This window comes from Malaclemys terrapin, chromosome 10, assembly GCF_027887155.1.
Source record: "Malaclemys terrapin pileata isolate rMalTer1 chromosome 10, rMalTer1.hap1, whole genome shotgun sequence".
Lineage (NCBI taxonomy): Eukaryota > Metazoa > Chordata > Testudines > Emydidae > Malaclemys > Malaclemys terrapin.
This window is the reverse complement of record NC_071514.1, coordinates 22,699,270-22,716,129: the sequence shown is the minus strand read 5'-3', so window position 1 is coordinate 22,716,129 and position 16,860 is coordinate 22,699,270. Positions and strand designations below refer to the sequence as shown.

The following is a 16,860-nucleotide window of genomic DNA, read 5'->3' as shown; positions in this document are numbered from 1 at the left end:
TAAACCCAGGGTTGCAAGTTCAATCCTTGAGGGGGCCACTTAGGGATCTGGGGCAAAATCAGTACTTGGTCCTGCTAGTGAAGGCAGGGGGCTGGACTTGATGACCTTTCAAGGTCCCTTCCCCTTCTAGGAGATAGGATATCTCTTTTAAAAAAAAAAAAAAAAAAAAAAAAAAAGCACTTGTTTTAATATTCTGTGAAAACACTAGGAAACAGATGGACTAGCCAGGGAAATATTTTCATTAATGACTTGGATAATGGAATGAAAAGTATGCTTATAAAAATCTGCAGATGACACCAAACTGGGAGGGGTTGCAAGCACTTTGGAAGACAAGATTAGAATTCAAACCAATCATCACAAATCAGTGAATTGGTCTGAATTCAAACAAGATGAACTTCAAAAAAGACAAGTGCAAAGTACTTCACTTGGAAAGAAAAAACTTAATGTACAACTACAAAATGGGGAATAACTGCGGAGGTGGTAGTACTGCTGAAAAGGATCTGGGGGTTATAGTGGATCACAAATTGGGTATGATTCACCCATGTGACGCAGCTGCGAAAAAGGCTAAATGTTCTAGGACAGTGGTTCTCAAAGCCGGGCCACCGCTTGTGTAGGGAAAGCCCCTGGCCGGCCGGGCCGGTTTGTTTACCTGCTGCGTCCGCAGGTTTGGCCAACTGCGGCTCCCACTGGCCGCGGTTCGCCGCTCCAGGCCGATGGGGGCTGCGGGAAGCGGTGCGGGCCAAGGGATGTGCTGGCCACCCTTCCCGCAGCCCCCATTGGCCTGGAGCGGCGAACCGCGGCCAGTGGGAGCCGCGATCGGCCAGACCTATGGATGGGCAGGTAAACAAACTGGCCCGGCTCGCCAGGGGCTGTCCCTGAACAAGCGGCGGACCGGCTTTGAGAACCACTGTTCTAAGGTGTATTAATAGGACTGCTGGATGTAAGACACAGGAGGTAACTGTCCCATTCTACTTGGCACTGGTAAGGTAACAGCTGGAATACTGTACCCAATTCTGAGATTTAGGCCATATATTAGGAAAAAATTTCTATCTATAAGGGTAGTTAAACTCTGCAATAGGCTTCCAATGGAGGTTGTGGAGTGTTTTTAAGAGCAAGTTGGACAAACACCTGTCAGGGATGATCTAAGTTTACTTGGTCCTGCCTCAGAGCAGGGGGGTGGACTTGATTTCTTGAGGTCTCTTCCAGCCCTACATTTCTATGAACGTACAGATTTATGTAAGAAAGTGCATAAAAGTGGTGACTCAAAATTAACAAAGGACACCATCAACTTAAATTCTGTACCTTATAGTCTAGCACAGACTGCTACAGTTGCCATAGCCTTATGGTACACCTCTACCCCGATATAACACGACCCGATATAACACGAATTCGGATATAACGCGGTAAAGCAGTATTCCGGAGGGGAGGGGCTACGCACTCCGGCAGATCAAAGCAATTTCGATATAACGCGGTTTCACTTATAACGCAGTAAGATTTTTTGGAGGACAGCGTTATATCAAGGTAGAGGTGTATTTCTGAAATGTTTTGTTAAGGATTCACAGTATCTGCAGAGTAATTAATGTAACTACAGTGCATCCCACACAATATGTATACAAACTAACTTCTGACTCTAGAACAGAGAAGTTTTTTCCCTTCCTTTTAATTTAAGCCATTCAGTATAGTATCTCAAAGGAAAACATTTCCTGCAGCTAATTACACAGCATTGTCAGCCACTAAGCTGCATACTCGGAGTGCCAAGTTAAGCTGTTTTTCAACTTTGTGAGAGTGTTTGCATTCAAATATCACAAAGCTATTTATAATTTGAAACAATTTGCAATGCTGTCAGTGATTCGAATCTATTAAAAAATGTCCTGATGTGGCTCAGTAACGAACCCCTCCTACAAAACAATATGATCAACTTCAGTACCATATGCCTTCTTCAACCAGGCTTTGTGCTACTTCTCAAACAACACAGTCTCCCACAACTCCCTTCCACTTACTGTCTTTAGCACTTCCATCTTGAGAAAGTAATCTGGAAGTTACACAAGATAAATATTGGTAATATATTAAGATTCCACTTGCAGTCCATGGACCTCATTTGTCTTATATATGATGCCATATAGTCACTATATTGATCTCAGAAGCTGTTCTAGCTGTCCTGATGGTTCTACTGATACCGCATCATAAACCAATCAAGGCTCTCAAGTGATTAGGTCATCTGAGAGGCTACAGGTTTCCAGGGTATGGAAGAAATTTTAAGCTTCCCATCCATTTGCAAAACCTACAGACACCTGTTACAGAATACAGTGGGAGACCACCAGCCCTACCCACTGCAGACTTAGTGACACAGATGCAATTGTGAGTGTACAGGATGTGGGATAGAATACGTGGTTTGGGTTTTTTTAAGCTTACTAAAATAAAATCGGAAACTATAACAGAACACTTGAGTAATATCCTGAATCTTCTCCTTAGCAAGTTAAGCGTCCCCTGACACATACTCTTACTTAAAACAAGTGAGAGTCACCTTTCAAGATTTGGGATGAACCTACCATTTAAAATCATTCTGGGGTTCACTGTGTAAATACCTATGGATCAGTATTAGACTAGTTTTAAAAGTACACTTTTCATTTTTAGTAAAAAAGGCATCTTCCAAAAAAGATTACCATGTAACACTGATCGTTGTGACACGTATATGTACTACTGTAATGTCTAGGAGCCCTAGTCATGAAACGGGACTCCACTGTGTTAGGCACTGTACAAAAAGAGTCCCTGACCATGACGACTATCTGCAGAATGTGGTCTGCAAAAGAAGATTAAGATCTATATAAAACATACTCAGCTCCAAAAAGCTGCCAAGGTTTCCAGTACTCTTAGTACAGGGCAAACAGCAGTTCTACGCAGTTATTCCTGCTAAGCTAGAACCCTTCACCTCCCATTAACTATACTACAGTGCTATAATTTACTGTTAAATTTGGCACTTACTTGCTTTCCATCATTCAATACAAACAACTAGTTTCAAAAATGTGCTTGTGCGCTATTTCATTCATTACAAAATATTGGTGTCACAGATCCATAGGTCCAGTGCTCTGGAACAGTCCCTGGAGAACCCCTTCAGTGTGCCAGGCCCCCTTAGGGTCTCACTCTTTCACTAGGATAAGACACTTGGCTTCACCGCCTTCTTAGACCGAACCTTGGAGCCTTCAGTGCCCCTGCTTCACACCATGATTTCCCTTCAGCTAATCCACTTGAGAGAGAACTGAACACCCAAAGGGAGCAATGCACCCTCAACTTCAGCCACTGCAGTGACTCTCAGCTAGCATCGTAAAAGCAGTAGGGTTTATTAGCTGTCTGGAAAACAGCATAGAAAGTCCTTGGTTAACATATAGAACAGAAAGTTACAGCATGGTCCATCCGGGTCAGCCCAGAGCCTCTCTTTTGTGCTAAAAGAAGAACAGGAGTACTTGTGGCACCTTAGAGACTAACAAATTTATTAGAGCATAAGCTTTTGTGGACTACAGCCCACTTCTTCGGATGCTTTCGTGGACTACAGCCCACTTCTTCGGATGCATCCGAAGAAGTGGGCTGTAGTCCACGAAAGCTTATGCTCTAATAAATTTGTTAGTCTCTAAGGTGCCACAAGTACTCCTGTTCTTCTTTTTGCGGATACAGACTAACACGGCTGTTACTCTGAAACTTGTCTTTTGTGCTAGTTCAGGAGAGTGTCCTACTTCCAGCAGCTTACACTCAACAACCCCCAACCATGTCCCTCCCCAGTCCTTTGTTCTTGTTCCCAGGTAACCATTGTCACATGGGGCCCAGGCCCCAGACAATAGGCGTGGATCAGACCTGTATCTCTGAGTCTCTGCAGAGAGTAAACAATCTTTTCCCGCTACCTAGTTAACAATATAGCATATAGGGGAAACTGAGGCCTTGGCAGCAGCGCTGTGAAGCGCGAGTGTAGTCGCAGCGCTGTATGTACTCCACCTCTCCGAGGGGAGTAGCTTGCAGCGCTGCGAGTGAGTGTGCAGCGCTGCAGGCTCCGATTACACTGGTGCTTTACAGCTCTGTACTCGCTGCGCTCGGGGGGGGGGGCGTTTTCACACCCCTGAGCGCAGCAAGTTGCAGCCCTGTACAGCGCCAGTGTAGCCAAGGCCTTAGGTACACACAATATTCATGCAAAATATTACAGAAAATTCCCACTTCATCACAGGAGGCAGGAAGAAGTATTTAGATTGTAAGCTCTTTGGGGCACATAGTGCCCTTTTCTGCAAAGCAGCATCCAATTTACTAAACAATTCATTTTCACAAAAGCTTTCGCTACAGCCATGTTAATGCCATTGTTATTTGAATTAATCATTCCAAACCACATCTCAAAGTTCCCCTGTCCATCTAGGATCCAGTGTTTTCCACTGATCTTACTTTATAGTTTACAGCTTAAACTTTGCACGTAGAAGTCTGAAAGGTCACTATCCTCAGAGTACATATAACTAAGATACTAGAACAATATAGCTGGACTTGAGGAATTTATTCTCCCATTTGCCAGTCAAATAGAAAACTTTATTAAGGGGAGGGGGGTGCAAGGGAGGGAGGAGGACAAAGCCATGATTTTTTGGCAAATTTGACCTTTCATTTACAAATAGTTTTTAGCAGTCATCATCACTAACAGTATTACATTCCAAATATGAATTAATGCAGTGCTGTCCCAGTCTGCATTCAGACAACGCCAATGTCTCCTCTGCTAGTCCTAGGTTTAAGCAGCATCAGGAGAGTTAAAACATGAGACTGGTTAGAACACTATGGACAGGAATGAAAAAAACAGGAATCAGGTCACTCTGCTGCTGCGTGGGAAAATGATGAGCAACAACAGAAATAAAAGCACTGGAGAGAAATATTCTTATGTTATGCTGCTTATATTAGCTGAGTCATCAACCTCTGAAGGACTGTTCAGCTACTTTCATACATCTCACCTCAACACCTGAATTATTTGTAAATGTGTTCTCTTAAAGTGTGGATTGGAACTGAATGCTTAACAAGACCTAATTTTTTTTATTTTTCCTTCAAAGACATCCCTGAGAAATTTACCTCCAGTACCTTTCAGGACAGTTTCCCAGGGCCTTAATATTTCTCTAATCATAGTTTTGTGGGGGAGAGTTGAAACTGAAATCTTAAGCTTTACTGAAGTCACTAAACTGGTTTTTTTTTTTTTAGCTCAGATTTTAAAATAGAAGTGACATCATAAAAACAAATGGAGCTGTTTTTTTGCCAGCAAGCTTACAGAGTTCACTTTACCCCCATTTGTTACTCCAGAGTCTTCTTCCAATCAGCCCCCGGATGAATCTAAATTGGCAGGGAGAGGAGGGTCTACGGGCAGATTTTATCAGCATTCCACCATCAATCAGAGACTGAAACAGTTCCAGCTGCTTAATGGAGCCTAATCTAAAGTTTTCCCCAAAGGAAGTCTTACAATGCCAGCAACTTTAACTCTCAATGTACAAGAATACACGTAACCATTTATGAACCCCACATTCTCTTTAAACAAGACTTAACAACTTATCTTCATTTACCAAAACTAGAAGAAATAAGAAGTCTATTTTAAAGTGACATAAATGCAATATGAATACCAGCACATTCTTAGTTTTAGACTCTCATTGTGGGATCCCGCATTAATAGTACTACGCACTACTACTTAGAGCAGTGGTCTCCAACCTGTTTTACGCACAAGATCACTTTTTGAATTTAAGTGCAACTCAGGATTTACCTCATCCCTTCCCTGAGGGCCTGATCCCCTCCCTCCATCGCTCACCTTCCCCCACCCTCACTCACTTTCACCAGGCTGGGGCAGGTGGTTGTGGCGCAGGAAGGACTGTGGGCTCCAGGCTGGGGCTGAGGGGTTCGACATGTGGAAGGGGGCTCTGGGCTGAGCCTGGGGCATGGATGCAGGAGAGGGTGAGGGCTTCGGGCTGAGGCAGAGTGTTGGGGTGCAGGAGGGGGCTCCAGGCAGGGACAGAGCGTTGCAGTGCAGGGGGTACGGGGTGCTGGCTCCAGGAGGGGCTCTGGGCTGGGGCTGAGGGGTTCGGCGTGTGGATGGAGGCTCTGGGCTGAGCCTGGGGCATGGGGGCAGGAGGGGGTGAGGGCTTCGGGCTGGGGCAGAACGTTGGGGTGCAGGAGGGGTACAGGGTGCTGGCTCCAGGAGGGGCTCAGGGCTCGGGAGAGGGTTGGGGAGCAGGAGGGGATTTGGGGTGCTGGCTCCAGGATGGGGCTCGGGGCGGGCAGGATGCGGGTTTCCACCAGTTGGTGCTTAGTTCAGGCAGCAGCTCAGCAAGGCTAAGGAAAGCTCCCTGCCTGCCCTGGCCCCACACCGCTCCCAGAAGCGGCCAGCACACCCCTACAGCCCCTGGTGGGGGTGGGGGGAAGGAGGGGGTGGGGTGCACATGGTTCCGCCCGCTGCCCCTCTCTGCAGGTACCATCCCCAGAGCTCCCATTGGCCCCAGTTCCCCGTTCCCAGCCAACAGGAGCTGCGAGGTCAGTGTTTGCAGGCAGGAGTAGTGTGCAGACACACCTGCCCCTCGCCCAGGACCTCAGGGGTGTGCTGTCTGCTTCCCAGAGCAGAGTGGGGCCCCTGCCTTAGCCCCGCTGGACTTTTAGCAGACAGAGATTGCGATCGACTGGCAGAGGCTCCAGGATCGACCAGTCGATCATGATGTACCAGTTGGTGACCACTGATTTACAGCCATTCAAACCTTGGCATTTCTGCTGAATCATCCAATCAGAGTACCATTTTTGGACAGTTATGGTAATTTTGTGATACGGCCACCTACTACTAAGAACTAAGCTTACACCACCAAATTGTTTCATGTGCTTGGCCCCGAAATGGCAATCATTTTCTCTTCATAACCAATCCAGTCCTAAAGAGTTATATATCCATTAGATCAGTGGTCCCAAACCTTTTTGTGGCCAGTAGCACATTCATGTTTTCAGAAAAGTGTGGCGGGTGCCAACAATTTTTCAAGGCTTATTCTGTATTGGTACATTAAATAATACGAAAAACATCATATACAATATTACATAATATACAAATCCAGAGAGAAGAGAAAAGCCAAAGAGAAGCCGCGAGGACAGAGCACACCGGCGCCCGCAGCCCTGGAGTTCTCTGTCCCTGGCAGGCGCAGGGCCATGGCTTCTCTCTGGCTTAAGCCACGGCCCCGCGCCTACCTGGGACCGAGAACACCGGTGCCTGCAGCCCCGGAGTTCTCTGTCCTGTCACGCGCGGGGCCGCAGCTTCTCTCCCCTGGGCACTAGGCGGGTGCACATAAATGCCCCGGCAGGCACCACAGCACCTGCAGGCACCGCATTGGGAACCACTACATTAGATGGATTCCCATCTTGGGTTACACCACTCTAGTTTTTCTACAGTGCAAGTTGTAGATTTTTCTCACTGTAAATTTTGATATAGTTGGAGAAAATGCAGTTCACCTTATAATGAAACTTATATACTTTATGCCAATTGTCCTGTCAAATGACCGCAATCAACCAAGAGCACTTTTCTGGTCAAACTAACAGATGCCTTTGTGGGCAATTGGAATCCCCAATACAGAATCACAAACTCAGATGTTACAGTTTTGCACCTCCATATACCTGCAAAGAAAAAATGTTTCCACCAAAGATTACATTTGGAAGAATCTATATTGCCCAATACCTGCTATTTTTTCCCTCTACATCAGTAAGAGCTACTGACTCTTTTCAGCTTAGCAGTGTTTACTTTTTGTGCTTATACTTTTAGTCCATAAATACATAGCATTAATAAAGATGCAAAGTGAGCACAGTACTGGGTTGTTTTAAGAGATGGCTACATTATTCCTAATAATCTTGTCCAATAAGATCCTACACCTGGATGCTTATTTCTTAAAAACGCAATCACCCATTCCATAGAATCATACAAATAGGACTGAACAGCAAAATAACCTAGTAGATAACATTATGAAATTTCCCACAGGAGACTGATTCAAGAACACTGGGTTTTTCATTTATTGGGCTGAAAGCACTGTAGCAATGACACAGAGCTTCTGGGAACAGCAGGTGAATGAGCTGTGCTCTTCAGCACAACCAGCTTAAAGGCATTTCCAGATTTGTAAGCCTTGCTAGCCGAAGGGCAGGTATTACGATCGTAGATAAATGCCAGACCTTGAACTGGAGAACAGAAAGATAAGCATACCAGAATAAAAAAGCCTTAACACACACTAATTCAAACTAGCTACAATCCTGCAGTTATCAACTGCCCTGGGGAGGTAAGAGCGCCTGTGGCAGAAATCACTTGCTAAGGTTACAGGTGTGTGTACACTTAAGGACTTCCTGCTTATACACTGCACACATGTAGCATTTTCAAAAGTGATTTGTTATCCTCTAACAAAAACAGAAAAGACAAAGTATGCTTTAGTTTTAATTTTCCAGATAGCATGCAACATAATTTCTCCCTTTTTTGCTTATTTAGCAGTGATGACCCACTCATGGCCTGAAACAAAAAGGGGAAAGGAAAAATTCACTTTAAGATGCTCCCCTTTTATCTTTTCATCTAGAATATCAAAACAGGTTTTAGCAGTTACCAAACTATTTTAAATTCATCCCACATACTTGGTAGTCTAACAATGGAAAGAAAAGCAAGAGACCAAGCCTTCCAAGTTCTGAAGGACTAGTCCATGCCAAATCATTCATCCCATTAAAGCTTCTGTGTATCAAAAATCTATATACACAATCAGTTAGCAAAATGTAATTGTATAGGATACATTAACTGTGTTAAAGTAAATTTGCATTAAGGCATATTAATGTGAAATTACCCCACCTAGAATAATTGTTGTTTCCCCAGATACTATTTCTTTTCTTGTCTCTACTGCAACAGGGTATTGTAAACACAGCTGTTTGAATATCTATGATCTGAAATTTTTTACTGAAATAGCCTTCTCGCTATTTTCCTGTTTTAAATTACATTCCGGGATTACCCAACTATCTTCTAACTTTGCCACTGCTGATAACATGGCAATTATTTAAAAATATATATTTTTAAAATATTTGTTTCTGCCTTCCTCTAGAGTTATTTTTTCTAGCTTAAAGAACTTAACATCATGTTTTAGAATACATTAGGTCACAGTTTACCTTTCAGAAGCCAACACAGCAAGCTTGTTCATGAGAATCTCAGAGCACACAGAAACAGACAAGTATATGCACATTTACACTGCAAAGGGGCCCACTGAACCTTGTCATTCAAGTTACATGCCTTGACGTAAACATATCTTTATAATGGGCCTATTTCCTGTTTGAACACAGCCTCATGAGACATGCAGTTTTCATTACCGGAAGATTTCTACATTAACACTCCATATAGTACATATCATTTTGTTAAACATAGGTATGCCAGAAAAGCATTCCTTGGCAAGTAGCCTTCTAAAAATTATTTATAAGCACAGTTTTTAAGTTACAGAACACGTACAAAACAATTTAAGAGAGTTGTGTCAAAGCTTGAGGAGAGAAAGAGAGAGCTCTGATTCTGCAGGCCAACTTTTTAAAGTATAAATTGTAGCTATTTTATATGATCAATCAGACTGCTGATATAGAAAGGTTAACACATACCTGCTACTTGGAATTCATGTCTTGAAAACAATAAGAAAGGAATGTTTGAATTCATGTCTTCAAAACAATAAGAAAGCTAAGTGCAATCCTGATACTCACATATATTAAAGATGATCTGAAGAAGATTAAAAAATTGTGATGTGCCCTTTCCATTGTTTTTAGGGGAGGAGTGGCTCGGGGTCTCAGAAAACATACAATGTTAGTTTGCATACTTCACTTGAAGGGATTGAGGAACGGGGTGGGGGAAAGCTGAATTTTTAACAAACGCTTCCTTTCACCAAACTGTTACTAAGCTAAATAGATGTTATTTTAAAACACCAAGAATTTTAGAATATAATGAAAGAAAGAGTCAAACACTTCTAATGTAAAAAAAAAAAAAAAACACACATTAAAAAAAAAAGGTCACTCCACAGACTTTTTTTTTTTTTTTTTGGCAAAAGCCATTTCAAGGCCTTCTTTATACCTCAGAAAAATGCTAAACAGAGTACTAGCCTATTTTTTCTCCCTTCTGCAGGTGACCTGTGATGATTATTCTATTACATTTTTAAGTAAAGCTGTTTTACAAACATATGCTTCCAAGACTAACACAGAAAAGCAGTACACTTCCAATCTGTTGATTTAGAATGCAGGTGTGGGTGAGACGTGATCATGATTCCTGTAACACCAAACCTTTGTTGGCAAATATCTTGATTTATTATCGAATACTTAATCAACATCAACACGAATGAAGAAAGTTTTCAGACAGGGCATTTATTTTCCGATAGTTAACAAAACTCGGCTGGAGATCTCAAAGCAACAGACCAAGGCCCCAAGCCAGAACATATCAGGGGCCGGGGGATGAACAGAATGGCTCAAGAAACGAGAAACCATCCCAAGGCTCTTGAAGGCTGCATGTTCTAACAGAGCCAATTACAATGCAAGCCGCAGAGCAATGGGTAGGGGTGGGAGGAGAGAGTGGGAAAGTTGCTGTTCCCAGAGCCCGAGGACAGCGAGTTTCAGGAGGATGGGGGAAGGGGGGTTTCCCTTGGTGGGACGCTAATGAGCCTTTCAAGTCAGGAGGCAGATAAAGCAGCGCGGCAGGGAATCCCGGGGGCGGGGGCGCTGAGCGCAGCGACAAAGGAAGGAGGAAGTTTCCCGGGGCGTGGAGCTGTGACGCTGCCTGAGCCCCTTGGACCAAACCTTCCCCTGCTCCTGGGGACACCCCGAGTAGAGCAGCCTCGCGCCCAGCGGGGAGCCTCGTGCCCGGCTTGCGGGGCGCGCGGCGCCTCCCCGAGACCCGCACCGGCAGCTCGGCTCGGCGCACCCCGCCCCACGCCCTGTGTCCGGGGAGGCTCTGCCCGCTGCCCCCAGCCGGGCCTCTCCCCACCGCGGGCTGCACCCGGGCCGGGCCCAGCCCAGAGACAGCCCGCCCGCCCGCCACCACCTGCCCCCACAGACTCACCCCGGCACCGGCAGACACCCAGCGTCCTCCACCTCTCCTCAGCGAAACTGTTCCTCTCCCCCGTCACTGCGCCTGCGCACCCTCTCTCTGAGCACAAGACAGCCACAGGCATCATGGGAGTTGTAGTCCTGGGTGAGCGGGATAGCTTTGTGGGATACCCAGAAGTTGTCCCGTTTTAATTCTACTGGTACAGTTAAAGCGGTGCAGCCCCCTCTGTGTGGAGACGCTCAGGCCTTGTCTACACTAAAAAGGGTTTTCTAGTATAGCCATACCCGGAAACTTTCACAGTGGAGATGCCGCACATACCTGCAAAACTAGGTTTGCCAACCTTCCAGGATAGTCCTGGAGTCTCCAGGAATTAAAGGTTATGTCATGTGATGAAACCTGCAGGAATATGTCCAACCAATATCAGCAACCCTACTGCAAAAGAGCCTTCTTGCCAGCATACCTTATACCAGTTCCCTGAATAAAGTAAGCTATGATGGCAAAGGGACTGTGTTGTCAGTATAACTGCATCTATCCTGATGGTTTTGCTGGCATGGTTATGTTGGTTGGGGGCGAATTTTTTTTAGGCATAGACCAAGCCTTATTCTGGTATAAAGGTGTTTTGTATAGGGTGATTATAGATGCTGATCTTATTCTGTTTATTTATTGTCCCGAAGGCCTGGTGTATACTAGACTGGCAAGTGACATGTTAAGGCCCTGAATTTATCTTTCTAATTTCCTTGGACATGGTTGATTTCTGACAGCAATACTGACTTCCCTCTGATAATCTTTCCAACAAAATGATTTGTCTTCTTTTCTGTCTAGAGGATACAGCAGTATTATCTCCATTTTACAGATGAGGAGACTGAGGAACCAAGTTCTTACATGACTTGCACAAGTTGCCATAGGAAATTTGTTGCAATTCCAGGAATAGAAACAAGGGGTGAAATCCTGGCCTTACCGAAGTTAATGGGAGTTTTGCTATTGACTTCAATAGGGCCAGGATTAATCCCTGATCTTCCAGCCTCATAAGACATATCCAGTGTAAAGGGGCATATGTAATATGTCTATTATAAATTACTTGACTTTAAATAGCTAAAATAACTATTAAATTAACGTGAGATAGTGGATGGAATCCTAGATCTGTTGAAATCGATGTCAAAACTCACATGGACTTTAATAAGAGCTGAATTTTACCCATTGTATTTTATTAAAATTAAGAATGTTTCTTCCTTTTGGTGTGAATTTAACATGGAACAGTCGAATATGTAAAATGGAACAATCTAAGGGTGCTTTGTTTCACAGTATGAAACACCCTTTGTGCGGACAACTATGAGGTTAAGAGTGTTCAGCTAGCGATCTGACTGGGTTTTATAATAGCTGTGAGTTTCACTTGTGAATGCTCAGGCTGAGAGACCCACAAAGCAAAGCTCAGTAGTTCTGGCACCCAGCCCAAGAGTGAGTGAAGAGACTTTTATAATCACAAGAGTACTCCCACAAATACTTAGCAATAGATTATAATCCTTCAGTCCTTAGAATGCGAGCCTCTTCCAACCTGACAGCCTAATGCATGTGTCAGAGGTCAAATATAATGCCCACAAAGGGATTTGTGTAATTTCTTTTTCAATGGTTGAAATAAACAATATTTTAAAGATTATTATATGTCTGTGGGGAAAGCGTAGCACAGGGGAGGTCTGTGCAGTACTGGGATTTGTACCCTCTCTGAAATGCACACAAAGACAAACAGCAGATACTGTACAATACAGTCACACTTTCATTCATAGCAATAGCATTATACAGCCTATAGAAATAAAAGGAATATGCAAAGCCTGAGCTAAATACGTTATTTATTTATTTATTTATTTATTTATTACAGGCATTTGTGTGGAACTGACTGTAGTAGCTGGGTTCAATGTATATAGTTGAGACTAAGGCGAAACCAATTTCCATTTATAGGGAACTAATACACAATGACTCCCGTAAGCATCATGGCTTTAAAAGGATAGAGATAGGAAGAATATCGTCAGTAGACTAGGTATCCATAGAAAGAAGAGCTGGATAAATAGATGTGCCTTTTCTGAAAGGTGCTAAGCTCAGGCTGAGATCAGTTTCATGTGTTAGTAAAGAATCTGCTATTGAAAACAGTTTAGCCCTAGCTCCCTTGATATTCAATCCATATTCTCTCAGAATGTTAAGTTTGATATTTAGGGATACTTAAGGAACTGGCTGAAGCAATCTTGGAACCATTAGCAATTAAGTTCAAGATGTCCTGGAGGACAGGTTAGGTCCCAGAGAACTAGAGAAGAGAAAACTTAGTACTTATCTTTAAAAGTTAAGGGGAGAAAAGGGGGAGAAAAAGAACCCAGGGAATTATAGATCAGTCAAACTTCAGTACCTGGAAAGATACTGTAACAAACTATTTAGCAATCAATTTGTAAGCACTTAGAGGATGATAGGGTTATAAGAAATAACCAGCATGGTTTTGTCAAGAACACTTCATGCCAAGCCAATTTAATTTCCTTCTTTGACAGGGTTACTGGCCTAGTGGATAGAGAAGAGGCAGTAGATGTGATATCTTGATTTTAGTAAAGCTTTCAACACAGTTCCATGTGACAGTCTCATGAGCAAACTATCACAGATCATGGGTAGCCAGACCTAGTAGTCAGAAACAAAGTCCACAGTCACAAGACAGGAGTCAGCATACCGGGAGATCAGAACCACAAATCAGATGCAGGAAATCAAGCCAGAGGAGCAGGAAGTCATTCAGCCCAGGAAAGGGTGAAGCTCACTTGTACAGACAGCTTCCTGTTCCTGCTGCAGGCTTAAGTAGGGCCAATCAGTTGCTCTGGGACTCCGCCAATAGGACTGCAGCAGCAGAGTCTCAAACTGGTGTTCTGCTTCGTGGGTCCCAGGTAAGCAAGTGCCAGCAGGCTTCCAGATGGAGAGTTGGAGTATCACTGCTGCCTGCTCCTAGAAACTCTCCAGACCCATGTTTGAGACCTGTGGGTCATAACACAAACAAGGGAAATAAGATCTAGATGAAATTACTGTAAGGTGGATGCACAAATGGGTAAAGACTATACTCAAAGAGTGGTTACCAGTGATTCACTGTCAAACTAGGAAACTGTATCGAGGGTGATCCTGCAGAGATCCAGTACTACTCAATATTTTCATTAAGGACTTGGAGAATGGAGTTGAAAGACTGCTTATAAAATTTGCGGATGACACAAGCACTTTGGAAGTCAGGATTAGAATTCAAAACAACTTTGACAAATTAGAGAATTAGTCTGAAATAAACAAAATTTAATAAAGACAAGTGCAAAATACTACAATTAGGAAGGAAAAATCAAAGGCGCAACTACAAAATAGGGAATAACTGGCTAGATGGTACTGCTGAAAAGGATCCTGGGGTTATAGTGGATCACACATTGAATATGAGTCAACAGTTACAAAAAAGGCTAATATCAGTGTGGGCTGTATTAAGAGGAGTCTTGTATGTAGGACATGGGTGGTAACTGTCCCACTCTACTTGGCATTGGTGAGGCCTCAGCTGGAATACTGTGTCCAATTCTGGGTGCCTCACTTCAGGAAAGATGTGGATAAGTTGGCTAGAGTCCAGAGGACAGCAACAAAAATGATAAAAGGTTTAGGAAACCTGACCTATGAGGAAAAGTTTAAAAAACTGGGCATGTTTAGTCCTGAGAAAAGATGACGGGGGTGGGGAGGGAGGGACCTGATAACCATCTTCAAACGTGTTAAGGGCTGTTATAAAGAGGACGGGGATCAATTGTTCTCCATGTCCACTGGAGGTAGAACAAGAAGTAGTGAACTTGATCTGCAGCAAGGGAGATTTAGATTAGATATTAGGAAAAACTTCCTAACTATAAGGGTAGTTAAGCTCTGAAACAGGCTTCCAACGGAGGTTGTGGAATCCCCATTATTGGAGATTTCTAAGAGCAGGTTGGACAAACACCTGTCAAGGATGGTCTAAGTTTAATTGGTCCTGCCTCAGCACAGAAGGTTGTACTTCAGGGGTCGGCAACATTTGGCACGCGGCTCGCCAGGGTAAGCACCCTGGCGGGCCGGGCCAGTTTTATTTACCTGCTGACGCGGCAGGTTCGGCCAATCGCGGCCCCCACTGGCCACGGTTAGCCGTCCCGGGCCAATGGGGGCGGCGGGAAGTGGAGCGGGCAAGCAATGTGCCGGCTGTGGCTTCTCGCTGCCCCCATTGTCCCGGGACGGCGAACCGCGGCCAGTGGGGGCCGCGATCGGCCGAACCTGCCGTGTCAGCAGGTAAATAAACTGGCCCAGCCTGCCAGGGTGCTTACCCTGGCGAGCCACGTGCCAAACATTGCCGACCCCTGTTGTACTTGATGGCCTCTTGAGGTCCCTTCCGGCCCAACATTTCTATGATTCTATGGTTAATACTTGCATACGTCCAAAATGACCCAATACACCTTGTGCTTGGTGTAGAAAGCTGAAGGCATGTTTGTTATATGTTGTTGACTTGCAAAGGCACTTATCTGAACTAGGGGCCCTGATTCTTCAAGTTCAGTGCTATTTACATTGTACCTGAGGCAGAAAGCCAGATTTCATTTTCCGCGTCCAGCCAGATGCTCACCGATCAAGTAAAAAATGAAGGCCAGACAGTGAATGGCTCTGCATAGCCATGCATGGGGCTGGGGGTGGGGGGAGATGAACCCTCCCACATTAGCAGTCCCTGCACTCTGGCAAGCACAGGAACCACTGCTGTTGAGCAGGTCACTATAAAGGGGGCAGAAAGAGGTAGAGGCCTTGCCTCCCCTGCTCTCATACCAGCTCATACAGTAGTGCAGGGTGGAGGAAAGCCTGTGACATCCCAATGGATGGATCAGATTGATCACTCCCCATGCTCACAAGCAGACTGGGGAAGCTGTGCCTGCCTAAGGAGCAACTCAGCACAGCTCCCCATGCAGGACTGTAGAAGCAGGCCCGGACTGTGACTCAGGAGACCTGAATTCTATTCCCAGCTGTGCCACTGGGCTGGGTGACACGTCACCACTCTGTGCCTCAGTTTCCCCATCTATAAAATAGGGAAAATGATACCTCCTTTTTAAAGTGCTATATAAGAGCTACATACTATTATAAAACCACAACCTAGTTCAGAGTGCCCAAATAGGAATGTGCAGGCATGGAAGGTTTCATTCTGATCATAGAAGCGAGATTTTAGGTGCTGAGAAACTGATTTAAAATCATAGTAGAACTTTAATTATTTGTCTTACAAGACAGGCCAGGAAAAATCCTATTATCTGGCAGACCCTGGCAACTAAATACAACCAGTCCAGGCAAAGTGAAATGTACTTACTCTCTGCCTGCTGGATATGCTGCTGGCAAGCATTTAAAGATCTGGACCAACTGGTTCAGATGATCTGAGGTTGGATTACACAAACTGGTACTATCCACCTAGCATCACATGGGGCATTATGAATGCTCAATGCTATTTCCATGGAAACTGAGGCAGGAAGTCAGATTTCATTTTCAGCCTCAGGACGGATGCTTGCTGGTCAGCCACTGAACCAAGGGTTTTTAAATTCAGGTCACACCTGACCAATAGCTTGTCCTTGAAGGAGGAGATCACAGCGCACATCACAATAATCAAGACTGGATATATTTATAAAAGCTCTGCTCTAGTTCGAACAGGAATTAATTCAGGGAAGTCATATGGTGTGTGTTATGCAGGAGGTCAGACTAGATCAGGGGTTGGCAACGTTTGGCACGTGGCTCACCAGGGTAAGCACCCCATTGGCCCGGGACGGTTAACCGCGGCCAATGGG

The 16,860-nt window shown here is 44.5% G+C and overlaps 1 protein-coding gene across 2 annotated transcripts in view; it reads right to left on the bottom strand.

Annotated features, from left to right (window-relative positions):
- Positions 1 to 11,115, bottom strand: part of LOC128843866 (tropomodulin-3-like) — a 48,382-nt gene extending 37,267 nt beyond the window's left edge. For both annotated transcript variants that reach the window (XM_054040954.1, XM_054040955.1), the window contains exon 1: positions 11,063 to 11,115. The gene's annotated coding sequence lies outside the window, so the exon portion shown is untranslated. The remainder of the gene's footprint in view (positions 1 to 11,062) is intronic.
- Positions 11,116 to 16,860: the final 5,745 nt, after the last annotated feature.